Source organism: Haemaphysalis longicornis, unplaced genomic scaffold (genome assembly GCF_048455015.1).
Source record: "Haemaphysalis longicornis isolate Haplotype H1 unplaced genomic scaffold, Haemaphysalis longicornis Haplotype H1 scaffold_7, whole genome shotgun sequence".
In the NCBI taxonomy this organism is placed as follows: Eukaryota; Metazoa; Arthropoda; class Arachnida; order Ixodida; family Ixodidae; genus Haemaphysalis; species Haemaphysalis longicornis.
This window is the reverse complement of record NW_027526422.1, coordinates 172,633,469-172,656,332: the sequence shown is the minus strand read 5'-3', so window position 1 is coordinate 172,656,332 and position 22,864 is coordinate 172,633,469. Positions and strand designations below refer to the sequence as shown.

The 22,864-nt window shown below is 49.6% G+C and overlaps 1 pseudogene; it reads right to left on the bottom strand.

The window, feature by feature from the left end:
* Window positions 1-179: 179 nt before the first annotated feature.
* Window positions 180-7,534, bottom strand: LOC144146665 (uncharacterized; annotated as a pseudogene).
* Between the last annotated feature and the right edge of the window lie 15,330 nt (window positions 7,535-22,864).

Here is a 22,864-nt window from a genome sequence, read left to right as displayed (position 1 = left end):
TACATTTTGGCGGCTCGTGGAAGGCCTAGCAAGGCAATGAAACGTGCTAGGAAGCTGCAGATTGTGTCTATTCATAGTCGGAAGTATATTTTAGGGCAAGACAGTTCCGAAATAATTTTTTAGGCAAGTGCTTTTTTTTTGCAGGAAATTATATTTGTCTTTGTACAACAAGACACGTACTACAGCATAAGAATAATCGCAATAAAATTACGCAAACATAAATAGAAATTGTAAGACTGCCTCGACCTCAACCACACATCAGTGATTGAAACAAAAAAAAAAAACGCATTGAAAAATGTCCAGTTGTTATCGTGTAATGCCTTCCACCGTCGTAGTAGAGTCTCCGAGGCCCTCCGGAGGGCATGAGCACCAGGTTGAATGCCCAGTGAGGAACAGAATTCCACATACGCTTGTCGGTTGCCAGCATTATATGTCGCAACAGCCTCATGCACTGCAGTCTCCACGGCGAAAAGAGAAGTGTGCTCATCCTTGGAAAGGACTGTCCAAATGACCGAGTGCAAGCTCTCAGCGGCATTTTGTGTCTGGTTGCCCTTGCATCGTTCCAGAAGCTGGGGGTCCGAAAGGCGCTGATACACTGGCAGCAATGCTTCTGCCACCCGCCGGGATAGCTTGTACTTGTGGGGGGGGCTGAGGCTTGCCTTCTGCCTCCCCTCACCGGTGCTTGCACCAGCTGGGAGGGCGGAGTGGGCAGAGCTCATGGTGGGGCTCGGCATCCGGTGATGTGACATGGTAGTAGGTGGCCATGACTGCACGTTGCGTGTCATCCACCTCCGTGTTATTCCGCAGAGCCAGTCCATAGAAATTTGTCAATTTTGTGATGAGATCCTGGGTCAAGCCCCCTCTCCCACCTAGAAATTCTCCTTTTCTTGACTTCACCAAAATGCCGCGAAGATTCGTACCCATTCTTCTTTGTACGTGATTCACACAATCTTCTTTGGTGAGGCGCATGAAGCCGTACGTCTCGTCCTCGCACAGCATCAAATACGTACGACAGTCTCCGTCGCAAACAATGGTGGTGTATCTTAGGTCACTTTGCTGAGAGAGCGCCTGAAAAGCTCCAGGGCGGCTTCCACTTCCGTGCGCCCGGCACCGACGTTTGTATTCTTTTGGCATCGGTGGTTCTTCCTCCACTCCTGGTAGCTATCTTCAGTCTCTGTTTCAGTCTCTGTCGGTCCTAGACTGCACCCAAGACAAAAGTTTGAAAGAACTGTGCAGTCTAGGACCAGGCCTGTATAAAATTCAATCACACAGCCCACACCAATGTGGGTGGAGTGGCCACGCGTTAGCCATGTTCCATCATACTACACCACGGCGATGTTTTTGGAGAAGGTCACCTCCATTTCCCGGTACACGTCCTTCACTGCGCTCACAGCATCAGCAAAGATATTCTCGGCAGCTGAGGCAGCAGCCGGGCTGAAAGTTTTGTGGTGCAGCCCACGGTAACAAACATTCATTGTGGCCCAAAACTCGTTCAGAGCAGTCTGGCCCTTGCCAGTGCTTTTGGTGGCCTGCATGGAGCGCAGGTTAACCTCGAAGGTTTTCACTCCTTCTTTTCGGCCGGAGGCCCACACCGAGTCTCTCACACCGCGGGACGTGCATGTAAGCACCATCTTCACTGCCAGTCCCATCCTGGTCCCGCAATCTATGTTCAAGCTGTGCTGATAACAGGATGGACAAATCGTCTGGCCAATCGGCGAGTTTAGCGCACTTACCTGCATAATGATGAATCCATCGTCCGTGGAGGTCAAAGTTTCCGATTCTTGACCCGTCAGCATGAACTGCACTCAGTTGCGGACATTGCGCCTAGCGACTCACGCACTGTGGCCGCTTGCGCTTGCGCGGCCTCGGTGGACACGTACGTTTCCAAACGTACAAATATACCCTGATCAGAGCACTCTACGAAAACTCTTTATTTGTACTTCATCTGTAATATAATAGGCACATCGTGCTGCACTCCCAAAATACTGGACATATAAATACATTTTTCGAAGACACGCTCACGCGAAGAAAGACGCGTACATTACATTTTAGGATATATACATGCAGTTCAAGAAGACAATCGGAAAAGAACACGAACAAGAATGATCATATCTCACTAACAAATTATGCACAAAATAACTTCACTGCACTGTCACCGAACCTCGGCAACAGCCGCACGCATGCCAACACTTTTACTGCCGCATTTGCTACTTTTCATCGTAGCTACTTTTGCATCTTCATTCCTGACAAGCATTTGAACTCGAAACTTTAAGAACACACGCAAAATGTCTTCGAGGATGTCATGGCAGTTGGGAAAAGGGATTACGAAGGTAATGCTGTTTTTTACGGTGGCTTGCAGTTGTGCAGTACTGACCACAATTTTAGCAGTGCTTCTCCGTTGAAGCGGAAAAAGTTCCCAGCAATTTTCAGTCTCTGCTAAGGCTGGTGAAGGGTTTGTCAATGAGTGTCGCGACTGTGAGAAATTTGTTGCTTTGGAGCCGGCCAGTGGGAAAGCACAGTTAAAATGGCGTTTGGTTTTAGCTTCATCGAATTGATCTTCAGTAAAATGGAGCTGCAAAACAATACGATTATTTGAAACGGGTATCACGAACACTTCTCAGGTATTGGTTTTGAAGCATTCCGATTTGAAAAAAAAGAAAAGAGAACTGAATCATAGCCTTAATGTCCTCCTGTTGTGATGCGGGAGTTCATATTTACACATAAGCTCTAACCGGCACCTCACGAATGGGCAACCTGTGTAAATATACAAAATACAAATTTACATACCGAAATATTGAAAAAAATACGTGTTGCTGAACATAACTAACATATTACAGTAAGCGGCTTTTTGTTTACTATCAAAAGCAACTTCTTTACAGCATGTCTAAAACAAAATACAGCTGTACAACAATTTTTAAAGACATGTGGGAAAAAATTCTACCAAAATAGCTCATCGTTACAGACCAATAGAGAGGGGAAAATAAATGTATATACAGCTTATAGCGTATGTCTTGGGAGCCGCGAAAATCCGCACTATAAGCGGTACCGCACTATAACCAAAAACATGCGCAAACCAAAGCACATTCACAACTTACCTTTCGGGTGTCTTTTAGTTAAGGGGGGACGAGGGTCTTAAAACTAACTTTTTTATTTATGGGTAGAAACTTATGAAAATTTGCACACGGATGTGTTTTTCTCTGTAGATTTCAAATATGCAATTATATTTGAGCTGGTGCTGTTAGTTCAAAAGTTATCATACAAAGTCTAAACCGCAATTAGGTAATTTCTTACGCAGCTTTAATGAACTTTCGCATTGCATTTTGTCGCTTTTAATTACATGAATGGATAGCCAGAGAGTTCCCATACCCGATGACATTCTTCGTTTTTCTCTAAAGTCACGGCATCCTAAAAAAATATGTCAAGTACAAAAAATGGCAATATTGGATATTTTGGCTCATCAAAATAACTGCAAGTCATTATTTATGCGTAGCCTAAACAGAAAAACTAAGAATGTCATCGGCTGCCTCAGGCTGTACTGAAAAAAATGGTACCAAGATTGACCTTATGAAGCAAGAAGAAGTTTCCAAAAAGCTGCGTAAGGCTGAGGGAAGTGACCAAAAATATGAAACTGAGAAAACTGCATTTGAAGTTTGGCCATGTGTTATGAGATGAACCGTCAGTAGTGTAGCTTCAAAATTTCCCAGTAACAAAGACATGTTCTTCCCATTTTCAAATCTGTCTTTGGATTCCAAAAATGTCAACTAGAACTGGAGATACAAAAGGCGAAGTAACGGACCCCATCAGGAATTTAGCAATATTTATCGACTTCGAATCGGTTGGCATTTTGTTAGCGTTGTTAAATCTGGTGGTGTCTTGCTGGCGTCGTGAAAAATGCAACAGTCCTTCGTGAAGTGCCATCATCTATTACAGTGCACTGTGGTACCCAGAATATTGTGTACGGCAAAAGTGTGAGGGTGAAACTTGCTTTAGGGGCCCCCCTTTTTTTGTTCTTTGGTGAGGCTATTTCATTCGCGGTTTTTATGCTGGAAGTTTGAGAGGATACAGGGGTGGGACACTGCGCAGTGCGTTTTCCGCAAATGCATCATGTTGTTGGCCCTCAAAAGAGTCTTTTGGGGAAAATAAATGTAGCCGAAAGGCAAACTTTCTTGGCCTATGGGGATAAACCCATAGACGCCTTTTTCCTTCAAGCCGTGCATGGTGCGGCTATCTCCATCGGACATCACGGTTGTGTACCGCAGCCCATTCTTGGAGAGCGAGCGCTTGAACATTATCAGGGCTGCCTCTACCTCCATGCGTCCTGCACCACAGTCAATGTTTCGCTGGCACTCATGGTCTGCCAGCCAATCTTCGTAGCCCTCATCTGAAGCTTTGGGTCTGATGGCGCAACCTAAGCAAAAGTTAGAGAGGACTACATGATCAATCACCAAGCCGGTGTACACTTCAATGATGCAGCCCACTCCAATGTGTGACAACCGTCCCCTTGTCATCCATGGGCCATCAAACATCACATCTATGTTGTTTGGCGGCTGACCAAGGTCCGAGTACAAGTCCTTGATGGCATGCACACTATCAGCTTCAGAGGCTGCTGCAGTGTCCTCGCAAACCTGAACCACTTTCCTCAAGTGCGCTTGGAATGTCTTGTGGTGCAGGCCTCTGTGGGACAAGTTCATACCAGCACAAAAATCTGACAGAGCAGTCACCCCCTTCCCGATGCTTTGAATACTTTTCTAAGCCCTCATATTCACTTCAAAAAGAGTGATATTGCCAGATCCTTCGGTCCTTGGCGAGGAAAAACGTTCCACACGGTGTTCACAAACCGAGCACGTCACCTCGAGCTTCACGGCGAGGCCGTACTGCCGGTCAGGCTTCCTCAAATCCGGCGCCGCCAGCCCGCACTTGCCGCACCTGATGTGCGCAAAAAGGTCCTTCAGCATTGCAAAATCCACTAAGACAAAATCTGTGCCGGATTCTTCCTCTCAGTGCGCCAAATCCACTTCAAGGAGGTCGAATTTTCGCTGCGTTGCTGACTTGGTCTCCATTCCGCGCTTGACCTCGTCCGCGTGTTCCGTACGCGCGGCGATCTCCCCCGCCGTGTAATACCTCGTGTCAAGCCGGCAGGACGTGCTTGGACCAGGTATGGATTCCGGAGGTGGTTGGTCAGGCGATGGGGCAGGCGAGGCAATACGAGGCGGCGAACGATTCTCCTCCGGCGGAGTCGAGCGGCCCGAAGTCGCACCACGCGACCTTGGGATAGGCGGACGACGCTTTCGCTTCCCGTGCGCATGACGGGTCGTCGTCTTCAAGCGTACGTCTCCTGGCATCATTCACGAAAGTATGCGATGGAAGAATTAGAAGAAACTGTAAAAAAAAAACTGCTCTAAGCGAGCGCTGCGCCAGAAGAGCGGACTCCGTCAGACGCGCGTAGCAGACGCCATGATGGCGACCGCCATGACAGCAGTCGCGCCGACCAATGGGAGGGGTCGTATGGCGAACTCAAACCGCGCGCGCCCGCTCTAGCCAATCGGCGGCCGAGAAGGTGCCTTCGGAAAACTGGCAAGGGCGGTCGTTCTACTCAAGCGACGCCATTTTGAGATATCGCAAAATGCGCACAAAGAAACAAGCTTCAAAACAAGACCAAGATGGCGGTGATCGGTCGGCTGCTTCGCCTGCGGGGCGCGCGGGAATTTGAAGCAACTTTTGCCCGATTCGGGGCATTTCGTGGCCCTCGAGGCGTTTCAAAACATGATTTTAGAGTATTTCCCGATGGAATTTCGCGTTGATATTTTGAAGGCAGGTGCTTGAAGGTACAATAATTCCAAAAATTGGATTTTCTCAAAATCGATATTTTGGCCATTTTTGACCATTCTAAGACCCGCGTCCCCCCTTAACATCACACGAATGAACACAACATTTTAAGCAAGGCCAAGATGTTTATTTCGCGTCCGTTCGTCCGCGCATGCTAACGGAAGAACGCGGTAATCTTGGTATGGCGTTGCCTCTTAACGGTGCTCTGCACCGCCTCGTCTTCAACGACGCTAAGGCACTTCAGCGCTTGCTCAGACAGGCCGTTCTGCCCGCAGTACGCCTTCAATTTTGCCAAGCACTCAAGCCCCTCGTTGGTGGTGACAGGCGGGATTTCGTCATCCTCGGACTCCTCCTCGGAAGCACTCACACCTTCCCCGTCGGCGCCACGAACTGCCGCCACGATAGCCTCGTCGGTGGCCGCCGGCTCACAGACGGGGGACTCGTCGTCGCAGTCTTCGTTGAGGTATCCCTCGAATGTGTCATTCGCTGACACGAACTCGTTGCTAACGAGGTCAGACCACACGTCCATGGCGTCGACCGCGTCGTCGCTGGGCTCGTCGAGGGCGACCGGGGTGTCATCACAACGCACAAACCCAGCCTTGCGGAAGCACTTACTGATGGTGGAGGCTTTCGTCTGCCACCGTGAAGCGGTGATCCTGTCTATTGCGCACCGCAAGTTCACTTTCAGGGATTCTTTGCGTTGCAGGCGGAGCACCACCCTCTCGCAGATGCGCTTCCTGTAGTGCGCCTTTACGGTGGCAATGACGCCTTGGTCGAGGGGCTGGCTCTTGGCGGTGGTGTTCGGGGGCAGGTACTTTAGGTTGATGGCAGTCAATTTCGCTTGGGAGTTGTGGGCGGTGCAATTGTCCAGGATGAGGACCACGCTGCGCTTTTCGGCGACCATATTTTCGTCGAACTTCCGCAGCCAGCAGGAAAACAGTTCCCGAGTACTCCATGCCCGTGCGTTGGCTTTGTAAGTCACGGGAAGGCATTCTCGTTTCTTGAAACAACGAGGCCGAGCCGGCTTGCCGATTAGCAGCAAGCGCCGTTTGTCCGACCCGTCCATATTCGCACAGAATAAAACTGTGACGCGCTCCTTCGACGCTTTGCGGCCAGTGCAGGGCTCGCCTTTCAGTGAGAGCGTGCGGTTCGGAAGCAGGTTGTAGAAGAAGCCGGCTTCGTCGCCATTGTACACGTCCCGGTCGGCATGAGCGGATAGTATTGCCTCGACGTTCAGGTTCAGCCAAGCCTGAATGGAGGCATCGTCGACCTCACCAGCCTCGCCGCTGACCACCTTGCATGTGATGCCGTGGCGGTCTTTGAAGCGCTGAATCCACCCATTCAGCGGGTTGAAATCGTCGTGCCCCAAAAGGCAGCCGAAGCACCTCGCTTTCGCCTGCAGCATCGGGCCACTCACTGGGACGTTCTGCGCCTGGACTTCACTGAACCACCAAAACAAGGCCTCGTCCACATCTTCGTACTTAGATGCCCGGGTTCTTTTCCTGTCCTGCGTTGACGAGCCTTGCTGTAGCTGCTGCCGCACCTTGTCGCGGTTTTTCAATATGGCAGACACAGTTGTGTCGGCGACGCCATACTTCCTCGCCGCTGACTCCTTTTTCATGCCGCATTCTATGTCCCAGACAATCTGCTCCTTCGTTTCAAGAGACAGCGCTTGTCTCTTCTTGGCCGAAGGAAGGGCAGACGCCATAGCGGCAGAAATGCGGGCTAGACGCTACTGTGCGGCTGGAGTGAAGCAGTCGAACAGGCTTTTCGCGTTCTCAACCGTCCGCACAGCGCTGCACGAGAGCTACTGCGTACCCACACGCTTCAGGAGCCTTGGCGCTCGCTTCTCGCTACGGAGGTTGTTCGCCCTCCACTACCCTCCCCTCTATCTTCTCCGCATTGTCTCGGCATTTCTCCTCCGTTCGTACCATCTCCGCGTTTCGTGGCGGGGGACACGGAAAGGAGGCTGGCGAAAGCGTCAGTACCCTCTTCTATCCTTCTCTCCGTGTCCGCCGCCGTTTTTGGTCGACTCCTCGCCTCCCCAGCCTTGCGACGCACGTGTTGCCCGACCGGTTTTTGCTTTTTTTTTCTCTCTCTCTGCAGCCCCTTTCGCCGCGCCCGCGCTTTCGCAGCCTTCGAAAGGCTCGCTAGCTGCTCCGGCGATGAGCAGGCCCCGCGGAAAACCGCACTATAAGCGGTCTTTTCCTTTTCGCGGCCGCATTGTAAGTGGTATGCTTATACATTGAGTTCTATGGGAGGACTACCGGTGGTCACAAAAAAACCGCGTTATATCCGGTCCCGCACTATAAGCGGTTACATTATAAATGGTCTACGCTGTATTTTTAATAAAAGTATCTTAAATTCGCATTAGAGTTGCAATCGATGCAGAGGCACGCATTTTGCTGGACCTCACTTTGCGGTGTACCGACTCGCTTCTCCGGAAAAAAAAAAGGGAAGCCTTGTTTCGCAAAAATTAAGAACAGCTGTGAAAGTGAAAGAGCGAGTTCACCACATTCTGTCAACTCCTCGTGTCCGTGCGGAAATACCAAAAATTGCAGCTTTCCTCGCACAAAGAAATCCTTCTGGAAGGCGCAAAGTCTTTCCTTCCGATATTGTGCAGCCACTGCTTCTTGCGCTGGACATCTCTTTTGCCACTCGGAATGGCAAACAGCGAGAATCCTTTTTCACTTTTACTATTACCTTGATAGGCGCAGCAGAACGGCATCGCGATTATGAACAAGCATGAAAAAGTGCGGGCGCTCTGAAAGTCGCCGTGGCCACAGGGCGACAAATGGCGACCGGCGGAAAAAAAGAGAAAAAGGCAAACAAGTTCGACACCCGCTTGACGAGCGGTGGAGATGTCACGGTGACGTTTCTTGACGCTTCCGCTCCCCGCAGCCAATTACGGCCCGAGGGCAGTGGCAGGTAAGGGAAACGGTGGCAAAGATCCAAGAAAGTCGCTACTTTCCCGAATAGAGGGGCTTTAGAAGGGGGGGGGGGATGCGGCTTGGTGCGTCATGTCTGTGTGGTGATGGCAATAAATAATTACATCTCTGCGTATGCTTCGGGAGGCAGTTTCAGTGGTAGTGGTGTTGGAGTGGCCCAGTGCTCCGGAGTCGTCCTCTCCACTAGCCCCTCCCCAATGGGTCTCAGCACGAATGCTTTTTGAGAAAGCTCAACTAACAATAAGTATTACAAAAAAAAAAAACCCTGACAATTTCATCCGCTGCATCTCTTTTTCCTGTGCTCAGCATAATAATACCAATTTTGCAGCTGCACGGAAACAATCAGAACGCGCGAATGGAACTTCGCGCGGAAAAGATAACCTTTAGGCACGCTGCCACTCCCATGCTTACCTTCCGGGGAATGCTGATAAGAGGCGTCCTTCCTGGCCTTGGAGAAACGGCGACGCACTGTGGATGAGGACTGGAACAGGGGGTGCCGGGCTAGCCGACCACCCTTGACGCTGCCTCAGGAGGGGTTCTGCACTGTTATCTGCTCTCAGGGCAAGTGAAACAAGAACACCAGCAAAAGAACAACCTCTGGTTAGTAACCGCAAAACCCCAATTCCTTTGCCTCTTTTCTAGTGAAGGAATCATTATTGCAGAAAAAAAAGAAAAAAACAAAACTCGCCAGTCATTGAGATCATAACGGAATTACGGAGTTATCCAAATCACCGCACATTTAAAGAAACCGAGGCGCTCTCGTTTTATTTACCTTTGCTGGCCAGGCATCGCATTCTGGGGTAGGATACCCTGGCTGGTGGCACCGCTGACCAAATCAGTTTTGTCTTTTGGGGGTCAGTAGAGTCAGCCGCAGTGAAGTGGTCCGAGCAGACGCAGTACGTCGACTTGAGAACCTTTTCTTCGGCAGTGCCTTTATGTACGGTTGGTTAACGGCCGTGCGCGTACGGCCGCTCAACGAGCGGGAGGTGGACAGCGCCAGTGTGGTGTGTGTAGTCGGCGAGGCGTGCTCGGTGTTCGACCCCACGGAAGAGGCGGAATCCTTTTACTTGCAAGGCCAGCGGGCCTGTAGCGGGCTTGTGAGGCCAAACAAGAATCAGACGTTTATGTTTGATAAGGTAAGGGCGTTGTTATTGCGAGACCTTTAATCACAAATACAGAGGTATGACTGCTGCATCTTACCGGTACTTACCTATGGGGCGGAAACTTGGAGGCTCACTAAGAGGGTTCAATTTATATTGAGGACGACTCAGCAAGCAATGGAACGGAAGATGATGGCTGTAACATTGATAGTCCACCCAAGCATCATACCTATGAAAAAAGGCGCTAAGGTAAACCACACGGCCGCATTTTTTTTTATAATTCAGAAAGGCTTCATCAGTGCACAAATGTGATTCACGGTGATATACATTGATGTGGAACAAAGAAGCATACATTGACAACCACAAGTACAGTTTGCTTATTTGCACGAAGGAAGCCCTGTTATTCAGCGAAGCTTATGCACACGACACCACAGGGCAAGTAAACAAGTAGCTAAAGTGTCTTCGCAAGACTCTTGGTTTTTCCTTAGGCTTCAGCTCAACTGCACACGGGAAAGGAATTTTCTAGCCTCTTACCTCTGGTCCGACTAAACGCACAAGAACTTCTTCACGCAGTTTCGCCCGTTGTTGGGCACCACATGGCAGCACATGATACGTGGCGTCCTTTCCTTTGCATCGGCATGTTCGATCTATTTGCAAAAAAGAAAATTCCTAAACTATGATTACTGTCGCTGCCATCGCCCGTAGTGCCCGGGCAGCTGCCGCGTACTGACCGAGAGATCATTTTGATTTTGCCCACGCGCAGCTTCTTGCAACGAAGGGGGAGGAGGGCTGCTCTATGAAGGAAGGGTGACGAAAAAAAGTGAGAGGAAAAGGAGAGGTTGCGTGCCTGAAGCGAAACTGCTCCCAAGCCCAAGTTGCATGCATCTGTTTGGATTACCGTATAAGTCAGATTATAGGTCGAGTCGGAATATAGGTTGACCTCCTTACCTTGCGGCCGAGAAATGGAAAAAAAAAAAAAAAAAGCAGGCATGCAACATCATTTTATTGCGGCTAGCAGTGCTCTCGTATCCGGCACATCGCTTGTCGGAGCTGTCTGAGGTCTCGTCCAACAACTGCTTCTGGCTGGCCGTCTCCCTCAGCATGTCATCCTCAGTGCCGTCTAGTGCATTACTGATACATTGTTCCTTGAAGGCTCGCAACACCATCTCATCCAGTAGCGAGCACCAAGCATGGGACACCCAAGTGCAGACATTAGCGAGAGGTGGTCTGCGCAGGCGGCCAGCAGGCGTCTTGGGGTTGTCACTGGCCAACCATTCGCTGTCCTGCTCGCGTACATGATCCTTAAAAGGCTTATTCAGTACTGCATCTAGCAGGGTTCGCACAGGTCCTTGAAAACCTTGAAAACCCTTGAATTTAGAAGTGTCAATTTCAAGGCCTGGAAAGTCCTGGAATTTTTAAATGGGCCTTGAAAAACCCTTGATTTTTCCGGAGAGAATCAATGGCCCTGGCTTTTCACAAGAATTCAAAGTGTTTGTCGTGGATTTTAGGTGCTAACAAATGTAAAGAAACATCGTAACAATCAAGTTTCAGTGTATTGCGTGAAATTACAAGTTTGGTGGGAGCAGACACTTGTCAATCCAATCCATGTCACGATACAATCCAGTGAAAGCCAGCTTCTGTTCTCTATCTTGCATCTTCCATATAGTCTGTGGACGCATGCTCCTTGCATGTTTCCTGTGCCTCATACTCTCCATCTGTGTTTGCTTTTATGTGCAAATGGTAGACATGTGCATTGTTCATCCTGCCTTGCAGCAACACTTGCGGATTTAATTTTAGCTGATACTTTTGCTGACAAAGGAGGAGATGCAGGCAACATTAACTAAGTTTTAAAATCAAACAGCCTAAGCAAACACAAAGGAAAAAGAAAAACCTCTAAATACCAGCCATGAAATAAAAAATAAAGCTGGGGAAGCATTTACGAACCCGTTAGCAACTATCTAAATGTGCACTAATGTGCTTAGGTATTGTGCAATAAAAAACTTTTGCATTGTGTTGGAAAAGTTATAAATAATCCCATATAAAACGTTAGATGGGGACCTTGAAAATGTGTTTTCTGGTCCTTGAAAGTCCTTGAAAACCCTTGAATTTTTGCTTTTCAAGCCTGTACGAACCCTGATCTAGTAATTGCAGGGCGGAGGTCATACTCTCCAGAATTGTCACGAGGTCCGTGCTTCCGTCGCGAAGTGCCTCTTTCACAGCCGCGGTTAGGTGCCTGTGAAATGCGTACAACACCAGCTTGCTTGGACGCCTCAAAAGTGCACCCGGTCGTTGGTTCCACACAGTCCGTATCCACTCCAGCATGAGTTCTGTGCCCATGTAGCCTTTTTTTGTTGACACGGACGACATCGCCTGGTGGGAAGGCTTCATTGGGTAAAGTGTTCCTCTTAAAAATAATAAAAGGAGGCAGCTTTTTGCTTGACGCCAGCTTGACGGTAAAACGCGAATGTTTGCTTCCCACCGAAAGCAGGTTCACTTGTTTCTCTCCCCTTGCTTGCGCACAGTTGTGGGCGACGGCATGTCGAACCACACTGGCGTTTCGTCGGCATTGCCGATCTGGCCCAACATATAGCCGTGCTCTCGGCGGAGATTGATGATGAAGCATTGAGAGCTGGCTACATTCTTGTCATACTCCTTCGGAAGCTTTTGACAAATCGATGTCCTTTGGTGAAGGGCGAAACCCACCCGTCGCATGAAGCGACGGACCCAAGAACTGCTCCCTTGAGAGTCCGGCCTGGCAAGCAATCTCTACAGTCTTGCAGGGAATCACTTCAGCTGTCACTGGCAGAGACCTTGTACAATGCTCGTGCACAAACGCAGCCACCCCGTCCGTCAATTGCGGGTGCACAGCCCGGCGGCCACGAAACGAGGTCGTGCGACCGTTGCAAGACTAGAGCTGGCCCTTCTGCCTACGCCAGTACCGAACACTTTTCTTGGTGACGCTGAACTCTCGCTGAGCCACCATTTTGCTATTGGCTTCGGCACACTCTATCACCTTTCTTTTGATCGCTGTGGTGAACTTACGGCGAGCCCCAATACTCATTTTTGTGAGCAGAAAATCGTGCACACGCGTGTACCGGCAAAGAGAAAAGCATGAAGGGAGCAAAAGAAGATGGAAGCGTGTTCAATTGGTGCTTGTGGCGAAGGCGCCTTACCGGTTTGTCTGGGCTCCATGGGCTGCCCCAGTTGCCAGATGGCAACCAACATTATGGCAGAGACTGGTATGTAGGTTGAGGGGTGACTGTGCGGCTATTTTTTTGGGAAAAACCTTGACCTATATTCCGTCATATATGTTGCCACCTTTCTTCTGAAAAAAAAAAAAGTAATAAAACGACCCTTCGGTGGGGTGGGGGGGGGGGGTGTAGTATATAGAAGGTTGCATTTGGGTTGAAAGCACCATGTTTTTTTTTTGTTTTGACATGCAATGCCATTTATTGCAGCGCTTTTCTAGAAAACAATAAACAACGTTTACCGTATTTACTCGCGTAATCCTCGCACTCGTGTAATCCTCGCACCCCTAATGTGAGCCACCAAAACTTGGATTTTTCGGTTCCTCGCATAATCCTCGCACCCCCAACTTTGCAGCGGCGAAAGTTGCCTGCTCGCGAAACCCGCATGGTGCACGCGCTCTCCAACGCGCGCCCTCCCCCGCCGCCTCTCCGTTCGGCGGAGAGCGCTGTGTATCCAAGGCCATCCAGGCGCCTTAACAACCTGCATGGCTACTCCCTAACAGGCGCCCTAACACGCTACTCACACACACGGAATAAAAAATTACGCATCGGAAAGAATGTTTTGACACTGTCCTTGAGCCGGTTTCGCGTGCGCGCAACTAGACGATGTTCGCGCAGCCCGCTGTCGTGTCGTCGTGTCGCCGTCGTGGTCCCGTCATGTTGAGCGGCAGCAGTCAGTGACTCACTCGCGTCAGTGGTGGATAGCTCGCTGCCATTTTGAGAACTTTTTGATCTCTGTTTTGTGCTTGGTGCCACTTCGCCATGGGGAAGAACGCCAGCTACACTGCCGCTTTCAAATTGAAAGCGATAGAGTACGCGATCGAACACGGCAACCGCGCCGCAAGCAGGCACTTTGGCGTCACCGACTTCAATGTGCGTTACTGTCGAGCTTCGCAAGTAGGGCACGCACATGACGACGACGAGATAGGGCGCGCGCCAGAAAGCAAAGGCGGCAATTTCATGATCGCTGATCGACGGGAAAATGTTTACGTTGTAAATTATAAAATAAAAAGAAATAGCTGCTGTTGGCAACACTGAGCTTACATATACAAAAAACGATCGCTACATTTAGTGGGATTGGCAGAAGGCAAATTGGCACCACTGTGCACCCTATTTTTTTCCCCGCATAATTCTCGCACCCCTAACTTCGCATTGACTTTTCCGAAAAAAAAGTGCGAGGATTATGCGAGTAAATACGGTATACTGAAAGTGAAAGATGATTACCGTATTTACTTGAATCCGGGCCGCCCTGGATTGCAGGCCTACCTCCCAAATTCGCAAGGCCCTCCACAAAAAAAAAAACCTACGTCGAATGCAGGCCGAACGCGGACACTCCGTAAGCCCATACGTTAGTTTTATTCGTTATAGTCATAGTCATCTTCGTCCGCAACATCGCTGTCCTCTTTGTTGCTGAGTTCATTCCAGAGGGCATCATCCTCGCTTCCGTCCAGCACGTTTGAAATACAACTCTTGAAAGCTCTAATGATGGCTTCATCTGGAATCTCGTTCCACGCCGCGGCGATCCAGTCCGCCAGCTGGCCGAGCGACGCATGCTGGATGCGCCCAGTTGGGGTGAACTGATGGTCTGCCGACGTAAGCCAGTCGGTGTAGTGCTTGCGAAGCCTATCTTTAAAGGGCTTATTAATAGCGATGTCAAGGGGTTGGAGTTGGCTAGTCATGCCACCAGGGATTATGGCGATGTCTGTCCCAGCATGAGAAAGCGTGGTCTTCACACTGTCAGTCAGATGGCCACGGTAGGAGTCGATGACGAGAAGTGAGTGCTTGCACAGCACGCCCCCTGGACGGCGTTCCCAAACCGTTTTTACCCAGTCCTCCATGAAGCCGCTGCACATCCAACCTTTGTCATGAACGCGCACAACAACATTTCTGGGTAACTTTTCACCCGCTGGTAGAGTCTTGCGCTTAAATATTATGTATTGGGGGAGTTTTCATCCATCGGCGGTGCAGCACAACATTACTTTTGTTCGCTGCTTTTCGTAACCCGTCGTCCTAAGTTTGACTTCCTTCGCACCCTTTTTGTTCACGGTGTATGCCATTGGCATGTCGAAGAACACCGGGGTCTGGTCGGCGTTTGCATTTGCCCCAGTTGGTAGCCCTTTTCCTGCCGTCTGTCCATCACGTAGCGCTGGAACTGGACAAGTTTCTCCTCGAAGTCAGCGGGAAGCTTCTGACACACGGAGGTCCGTCATCTCAGGCTGAACCCAAACCGTTTCATGAAGCGCGTTGCCCAGCCCCTGCTTGCTTTAAAAGTGGCTCGTGCGACACCCTTCACGTTGGCAACTTCCCTGGCTTTCATCTGAATAATCTCTGTAGTCATGAGCATTTCCTCTTCCCTTTGTTCACTGATAAACTCAGCCACAACTTTTCCACCTCATGGTGTCGACCCGTTTGTGGTCCAGTGAATGCCATGCGGCTTGCTTTACAGCTGAACAGTTCGGCCGGTTGTTTGCGCTATCGTCGCACATTCTTTTCGTTCACGCCGAAATCCCGCTGCGCTTGCAGGTTTGAAGTATTCTCCGCGTGCAAAATGACCTTTCCCTTAAAGGCCGCGCTGTAGTAGTACTGCTTGGTTGGTGCCATCGCTTCTCAAGCACATCGGTGGCACAGGCGTTTCACGAACACAGGGTGAAGGCGTGACACTTCCAATTCTCTATTACCATGACTACACCAAACGATCGCTTCGGGAAAACTGCTAACTCCGCGCCAGCGTGCCACACGAGAGGAAGGGGGGAAGGGGTGTTAAAGCGCAGGCGATTGCCGGCGCCGTAATCACGTGACACGATCCACCCTTGCCGGCGCGGAAGCTCGCCGGCTCGATGATCCTCGCTGCATGAACGTGGGACTGTGAGATTTCGGAATAATGGACGGTACGAAGCAGACGACGCGGTTTACCTGTGTAGCCGTGGGGACCACTTCACCGCCGCTGAACCTGAGTGACCACGTCACTGCAGCTAGCGTAGAATGTTGCAAAAATGAGCCTCGGGTGCTCATGCAGAACCGCCTGCACACGACAGTCTGAGATTGGCACATGTCAAGCCGTCATGGTGCTGGCCCGGCCGGTCCTTTAGCGGTCAAACTGTGGTACTCGAATCTAAGCCGACCTCCCCACTTTTGCACATCGTTTTTTTTTAAACATTGGCCTCGATTCGAGTACATTTGGTATTGCTCTGAATGTGCCGCACTTAAAAGTAACTGCACGTACTTCGTCCAGATTGGTTGATTGATTCTGGGGTTTAATGCGCCGACGCAACGCAGGCGATGAGGCGCGCCGTAGTGGAGGGCTCCGGATTAATTTTGACCACCTGGGGATCTTTATCGTGCGCCAAAATCTCGTACACACGGGCGTTTTTGCTTTTCGCCTCCATCAGAAAAACGGCCGCCGCGGCCGGGAATCGAACCCGCGACCTCGTGCTCAGCAGCGCAACGCCTTAGCCACTGAGCCACCGCGGCGGGTACGTACTTCGTCCATTAAAAGCTCTTCTGCACATCTGAATCCACGAAACAAATGTCAAATAGTATGCAATGCATACGACATAATGTATTTGGTTTTCATATATACAAACATGCGCAATACTATGCAATACAAGAACAACGCAGAACGTCAAAATCTAAGATTCTACATGCTCGCCTTCTCCTATTTTCGTAACTTGACTGTATATTAAGAATTCAAGTGAGTGGCTCGGATGAGTTGCTTTTTTTCTCTTGCCATTTTTGCAAAGTCTTCACAACTGTATACAAGTTGTATTACACACAGAGCTGCACTTTAACCATTGGAACGCTTAGCCGATTTCTCTCATTTGTCCACAAGTTCCCCGTCATGCTGAAAACTTGTTCCGCAAACTTGTTGCTCCAGGAAACAGAGAAAGCGTGCTCTATTATGCTCTTTAAATGGGGGAACTTAACCTCCTTGAAGAATTTGAGCCACATTGAGCTCGATTTCTCATCACAACCTAGAAGTCCAGGGAGGGTATCCCTCAAAAGACTGCTCTGAGTACAGTTGGTGACCTTCCTATTCAAAGTTCATGCCAAAAATCCTCCCTGCATTCATTATGACGGATCAGCTGGGTGCACCTTTAATTGCGCAGATCCAATTCAGCGAACATCTTTCCACAGGAGTTCTCGAAGTAGAACCACTTCTCAAGGTAGGCGAGGGCCCTGTCATAGACATTCACAAAGCCCAGCATTGCAACTTGTCCGCCCCGAAAGATTTCGAGTCTGATTATCCTTGACACCGAAGAACACACAATTCTCCCGGAAAATGCGGGCTTACTCGTGTATTTTCTCTGCTGGCGTCTTCGCACAGCTTGCTGGCACATATTTATTGTCCTAGTTTCTGAATTGACGCTTATATAAGGCAAAAAAATAATAATCATGGCGTGATGGCCAAAAGAAAGCAGCTAATGACTGCCAGTGTTAACTATGGACCGGCAACCATCCCGCAGTCTTTAAAAAACTGGGCAGGTGACAACCCTACTTGTAAGAACACTTCTGGCACTGTTTGATCTGCTTGCTACCGCAAAACTTCGCAACAAGAGGCTTGAGGGATTCAGCTAGGGTGCTCGTGCCCTTGGTTATGAGACGGGTCAGCCTTTTCTGAAATACCGTTGGCTGTGGTCGTTATCTTCGTTTTGAGCATAGCAGGGAGCGTCTCAAATAGGTTTTCCCCCTTGGGGCCGTCACAAAAGTAACTCTTGCAGCCATCATGGCATCCAAACACATGATTTGGACCATTTCTTAACCCATTAGGGACCAAAAAAGATCTACCAGACCAATTTTGTTTATTTTTGGCGCACGGTGTTTACTTTGCACAGAAAGAAGATTCCTAGAATTAAAAAAAAATTCCTTTATTCATTCCCAAGTAACTGGTTTACTTCTAATAGTACGCTAGGACCTTCGCATAGCAAAACGGGCATTTGCATGAAATTGCTATTTGATGCATGAAACTTCTTCAAGCACCCAAGATGGCAAGTTGGGCGAGTTGGTACAGGTTCATGATGAAGGAAACAACCAGCGCAAGAAAGATGAGGACGAGGAAGGCTACAAACACAGCGCTGCACTCGTGTTTCAAACAAAGTGTAACGTTGCACTTTACACATGCCCACATTGACCTCTTGTGACAATACTGGCAGAGAAGTTGCTTTTCCAATTTGTTTGGATAGTGTCCTGCTTTGTCAAGAACAGTGTCACTCACGATAGAGGCTGGCTGCCTACGGATGTTGTGGTTTTCTTTTTTTCCAAAGGCGGAGGTAGTGCTGTGTGACATTTCGTAGAAATGTAAGGAGGCCGACGGGCTCATCTGCAATCGTGTGATGAATTTTTCAAGCACTTACCGTGACCCCATTCAGCATCTGCGTGAACAAAGGCTACCACAACTTTTTGCCGCGAATGCGAAATCTGTGGTTGTTTGTGGCTTGGTCCAAGAGGTCTGCCCCTCCCATGCTTGTTGTAGCTGCTGAACAGTTTTGGTTGTTCAGGGGCGGGACAGCTGCGCATATTGCGCCTTTTTGATACAATTCCATTTTCCTGCGCCAAGCTGCTCCAAAAGCGTGAAAATTGCGAAAATTGCGCCAGACTGCTCCAGAAGAGCCTGAAAGGCACGGATTTTGATGCTCATGTCAGTTCCGGCGGGGACGAAAGCCTCCCGCATCCCGGTGACCGCTTTTATTGTCGGTCAACAGAAATGGCAAAAATAGAAAGACTGAAATTAAGCAAACGATAACTTCTAAAACACGATTGGCTTTCTGTCCGGGTTCGCTGAAACGGCCTTCCCTATTCGGCATCGCTGTGGCTACAAACATGGCCGCCGCCTGATCTGCCTGCTACTGCCTACTTCACGCGCTCACTGCGCATTGCCGATATTTTCCCTGGTTTATTTTACACTATCAGCTGGGTTCCAGTCTATTCATTCTATCAATTGTGGCTCTGAACAGTGACGTTAATGCAGGGATATGGTTTGAGATTGGTGCGAGATTACGAGAAGTTGTGCGGCCCGTAAAAAAGTTTTGAAATGTGGGGCCTACAACTTCGGCGTGGTTTGTCCTTGAGTGCGAAACTCGGTGCGTGCGTCTATAATCGGGTTCGTGAATTGAACTTTTTGGCTCGGTGAGGTGTTGCTGTGTTTCGAAGCACGATCGCGAGCCTCGGCCCGGGAGAGAACGGTCGGCACGAAAGTTGCGCGCTGCGCTGCGGCGCTGCAACCTGTTTAGGCAGCGCCCAATAGCTGCAGGACTGCATGGTTGCCATAGCACGCGACTAATAACACTTGATGTATGCGAAGTGAAATTTAATGCCCAAATCTAGGTGGCTAAACAGTAACGCTACTCAAATGATCACCGGGTGGACGAGTGCCCCACGGACTGCAACGGGTAGGCTGGTTGGGCTATGCGACCGTTATCTCGAAGTTGCTCAACTGTTGCCGTGACTACACTCGTTCATACAACGCAGCCTGGGATTACAAAAATAATAATTTTAGCATTAAAATGGCAAGGAAACACGCCACAATTGCAGAGCCCTTAAATTTGATAATGTTAACGGCAGTTTTGTTGTCAGTGTTGCGTACATCCGCAACACAATATCACTAGTTAGGAAAAAGGTAGTGTAGTTAGAACTTTGTGATGTGATACTCTTAAAAAATTCTTTCGCGTCAGGCTGTTCCAGTGTTCTGGGTATTCAAAACTGATTGGAATGTGTACTTGACCCTTCAAATTGCTGAAATTACGATTTTTTAAGCTCACAAGACGGTGTAATAAACGTCCCTACCTGCTCCAAATCAAGATTCTTCTGCTCCAAAATCGAAATTTTGCTGCTCCGAAAACTGCTCCCAAATCTCTTTGGGCTGTCTCACCCCTGGTTGTTGCATATTCACTTTCTCCTGCGCTGAAGAGGACCAGCGCTTTGCAAAGCACGCTGGTTTAATGCTGTCGTAGTTGGTAGCCATTGTTACCATGCTGCTGTCCTCCCACTTCACTCGAACCTCACCGACAGGGTCTAAAAGAATGGAAAAATTGTCCGGTTTCTTTTCTTTCTTTTTTCATTTTTTTGCTTGGAAGAAAACACTTCATTAGCCGGTTCCCACAAGGAGTGCCTGTTGCCCTAAATCCCTTATTACGCAGTGCAACAAGGAGACTGTGACTGGAAAAAAAATTGTCAAAGAAGACAATATGGTCACTGGGGTACAGTTGTTTCAAGCAGAGAGAGAATGATGCGACTTCCTAGAGGCTTGTTATCTGAGCTGGCAGATTTTCTTCAGTGGGTATCAAAAGCATAACAACACCCATCATGACTCCACATCGTCCAGTCAGTAAAACCTCGTTATAAACGTTAGTTCGTTATAAACAGTGTTCATATGTACTGCTAAATAACAAAGAAAAGAGGATGTACTCACCACTGAACCTCACAGCTGCCGCCACAAGAGAAAAACGACCATGGCGTGGAGAAAAGCAAGCGAAAAAATTAAGAACAGCAAGAATCACAACTTTATTCATGCGAAATGGCTCATCACTGATCGAAACAGCACATCAGCCGTTGCAGCTCACTTTGCAGAAAAGAAATCCTTGATGGATTTTTGCCGCGTCTTCTTCAGACAAATGATGGCTTTTTCAGCTGCAGCCGCAATTTCGATTCCGTCCTCGCCGTCATCGTGAGCGCCAAAGAAGCAGCGCAGCAGGTCTGCCGCCAGCGCTTGTGCGGATAGAGAGAGAGAAAACATTTATTGTGAGAGCATTTACGGTGTTCTTGTTGGAGTGGCTCCCTCTTCACAGGAATCCATGAGCTGTCTTAGCACCGGCTGCCCTCTCGGTGACCAGGAGCTGGTCCGAGAGGCAGGGGCTGGACAGCAGTGTCTCCCACTGCTCTGGAGGATTTGAAATGCGGGGAAGGGGTGGTGGGCGCATGTTTTTTGGACACTCTAGGATAATATGTCGTAGCGTAGCACGTTCTTGGCAGTATTTGCATTCTGCTGGATACTGGGTGGGGGATATCCGGTGAAGCCTAATTGGATGCGGGAAGGTGTTGGTTTGTTGGAGTCTAAGTGTTGTTTCTTGAGATTTCGTGAGGTAGCGGGAAAGTTCGCCGATTAAGCTTGTAATTTTGTGTTATTTCGTGGTACGTTAGAAGAGGTACAGGTTTCTCCACATCCTCCAAGGCCTGGTCGGCAAGTTCTCGGGCCTTTTGGTGGGCAAATTCGTTGCCTTCCATCGAAGCATGTGCAGGCGTCCATACAATCCTTACTTTTCTGTCAGGAAATTTGGTTGAGAGCGTGCGGTGCATTGCTGGTGCCACCAAACCCGACCTGAAGCTCCTGCATGCTTCCTGGGAGTCTGTTACAACCACCGTGACTTCAGCGCCACAGCTAGCTCCTCCGCTTCTTTGGTCGATGCGGTTATTACGGTGGCACTGACAAGGAGCTCTGTCATTGTGGTGACTACCACTGTTTTTGCTCTTCTACCACAGATTGTGGCTGCATCCGTGTAGACCGTTTCCGGGAGGGTGCCGTATTTCTTGTCTAAGGCTTTCGCTCTAGCTTCTCGTCGACTGCAGTCGTCAGTACGTCGGACTCTCCGACATTAGGCTCCGGGCTGTCGTCGCAGTCCTCATTAGGCACCCCGGTCACCTCACGTACAATTTCCTCCTCTGTTAGCTCCTCCGTCGTTACCGCGTCAGCATCGCCACTGACGTACGTGCAGGAGGTGTCGCAGTCAGGGACGACACCGGCGTCAAGAAGAGCGTCCCACGACGCCAGGGATTGGTCGCCTGCGGCACCTTCATTGACGGCAGCATCTAGATCGTCGCTATCACCACAGCTTACACCAAATGAGGCGTGCCAGAAGCAATTGGCTATCGTGCTTGCCGAAACAGCCATCCAGGCACCCTGCAGCATGTCAATCCCCATGTACAGGTCGATCGTCGTCTCGCGTTTCATGCGCATGTTTACGAGAATTCTGTCAATCACACGCTTGCGATAGCCCGACTTGAAGCTCATTATAACCCCTTGGACCAGGGGTTGCACATTAGCAGGGCAGTTTGGGGGCAGGAAATATAACTTGATGTTCCGGAGCGCAGCGGCAGTGTGGTGGGCCGCGCAGTTGCCCAGGACGAGGCATATCTTGCCGAGCTGCTCGTTCCATTCCCGCAGCCACTGTGCGAAAATTTCCCTGGTCATCCATGCTTTCTGTGCAAACATAACTTGCGGCTTCCTTTTCCCTTTGAAGCATCTTGGCGACGCACTTTTGCAGATCACGAGGGCTGGCAACTTTTCCGAGCCATCCATGTTTGCGCAGAGCAACATGGTCACGCGGACCTTGCTCTGCTTACCCCCCTGGCAGTGTTCACCCTTTACAGCTAAGGTTTTTTGCGGCAACATTTGGTAGAAAAGGGCTGTCTGATCTACGTTGAACATATCTTTCGGGCTGTACTTTTCCAGTAGCTGTCCAACGTTTTTCTCCACCCATGCCACAGCAGCTGCACGGTCGACAGATTGAGCTTCACTGCTGGCGGCCCTGCCGACATCATCAGCAGGGCTCGTCGTCGGCAGGACCGTCAGCTATCCGATTGAAAAGCTGACACTCGAATGATCGCAGGCAACGCCAAAAGCCGCAGTCGGCGCAGCGCTTCAGACATGCCCAGATGCGGAAGAGCGGGCAGGTCCACGAGTTCCACACGAGGGGGGAGGCCGGAGACGCGCCCGCTCACGCGTGTTGCCAGGCAGCTTGTTGCCATTTTA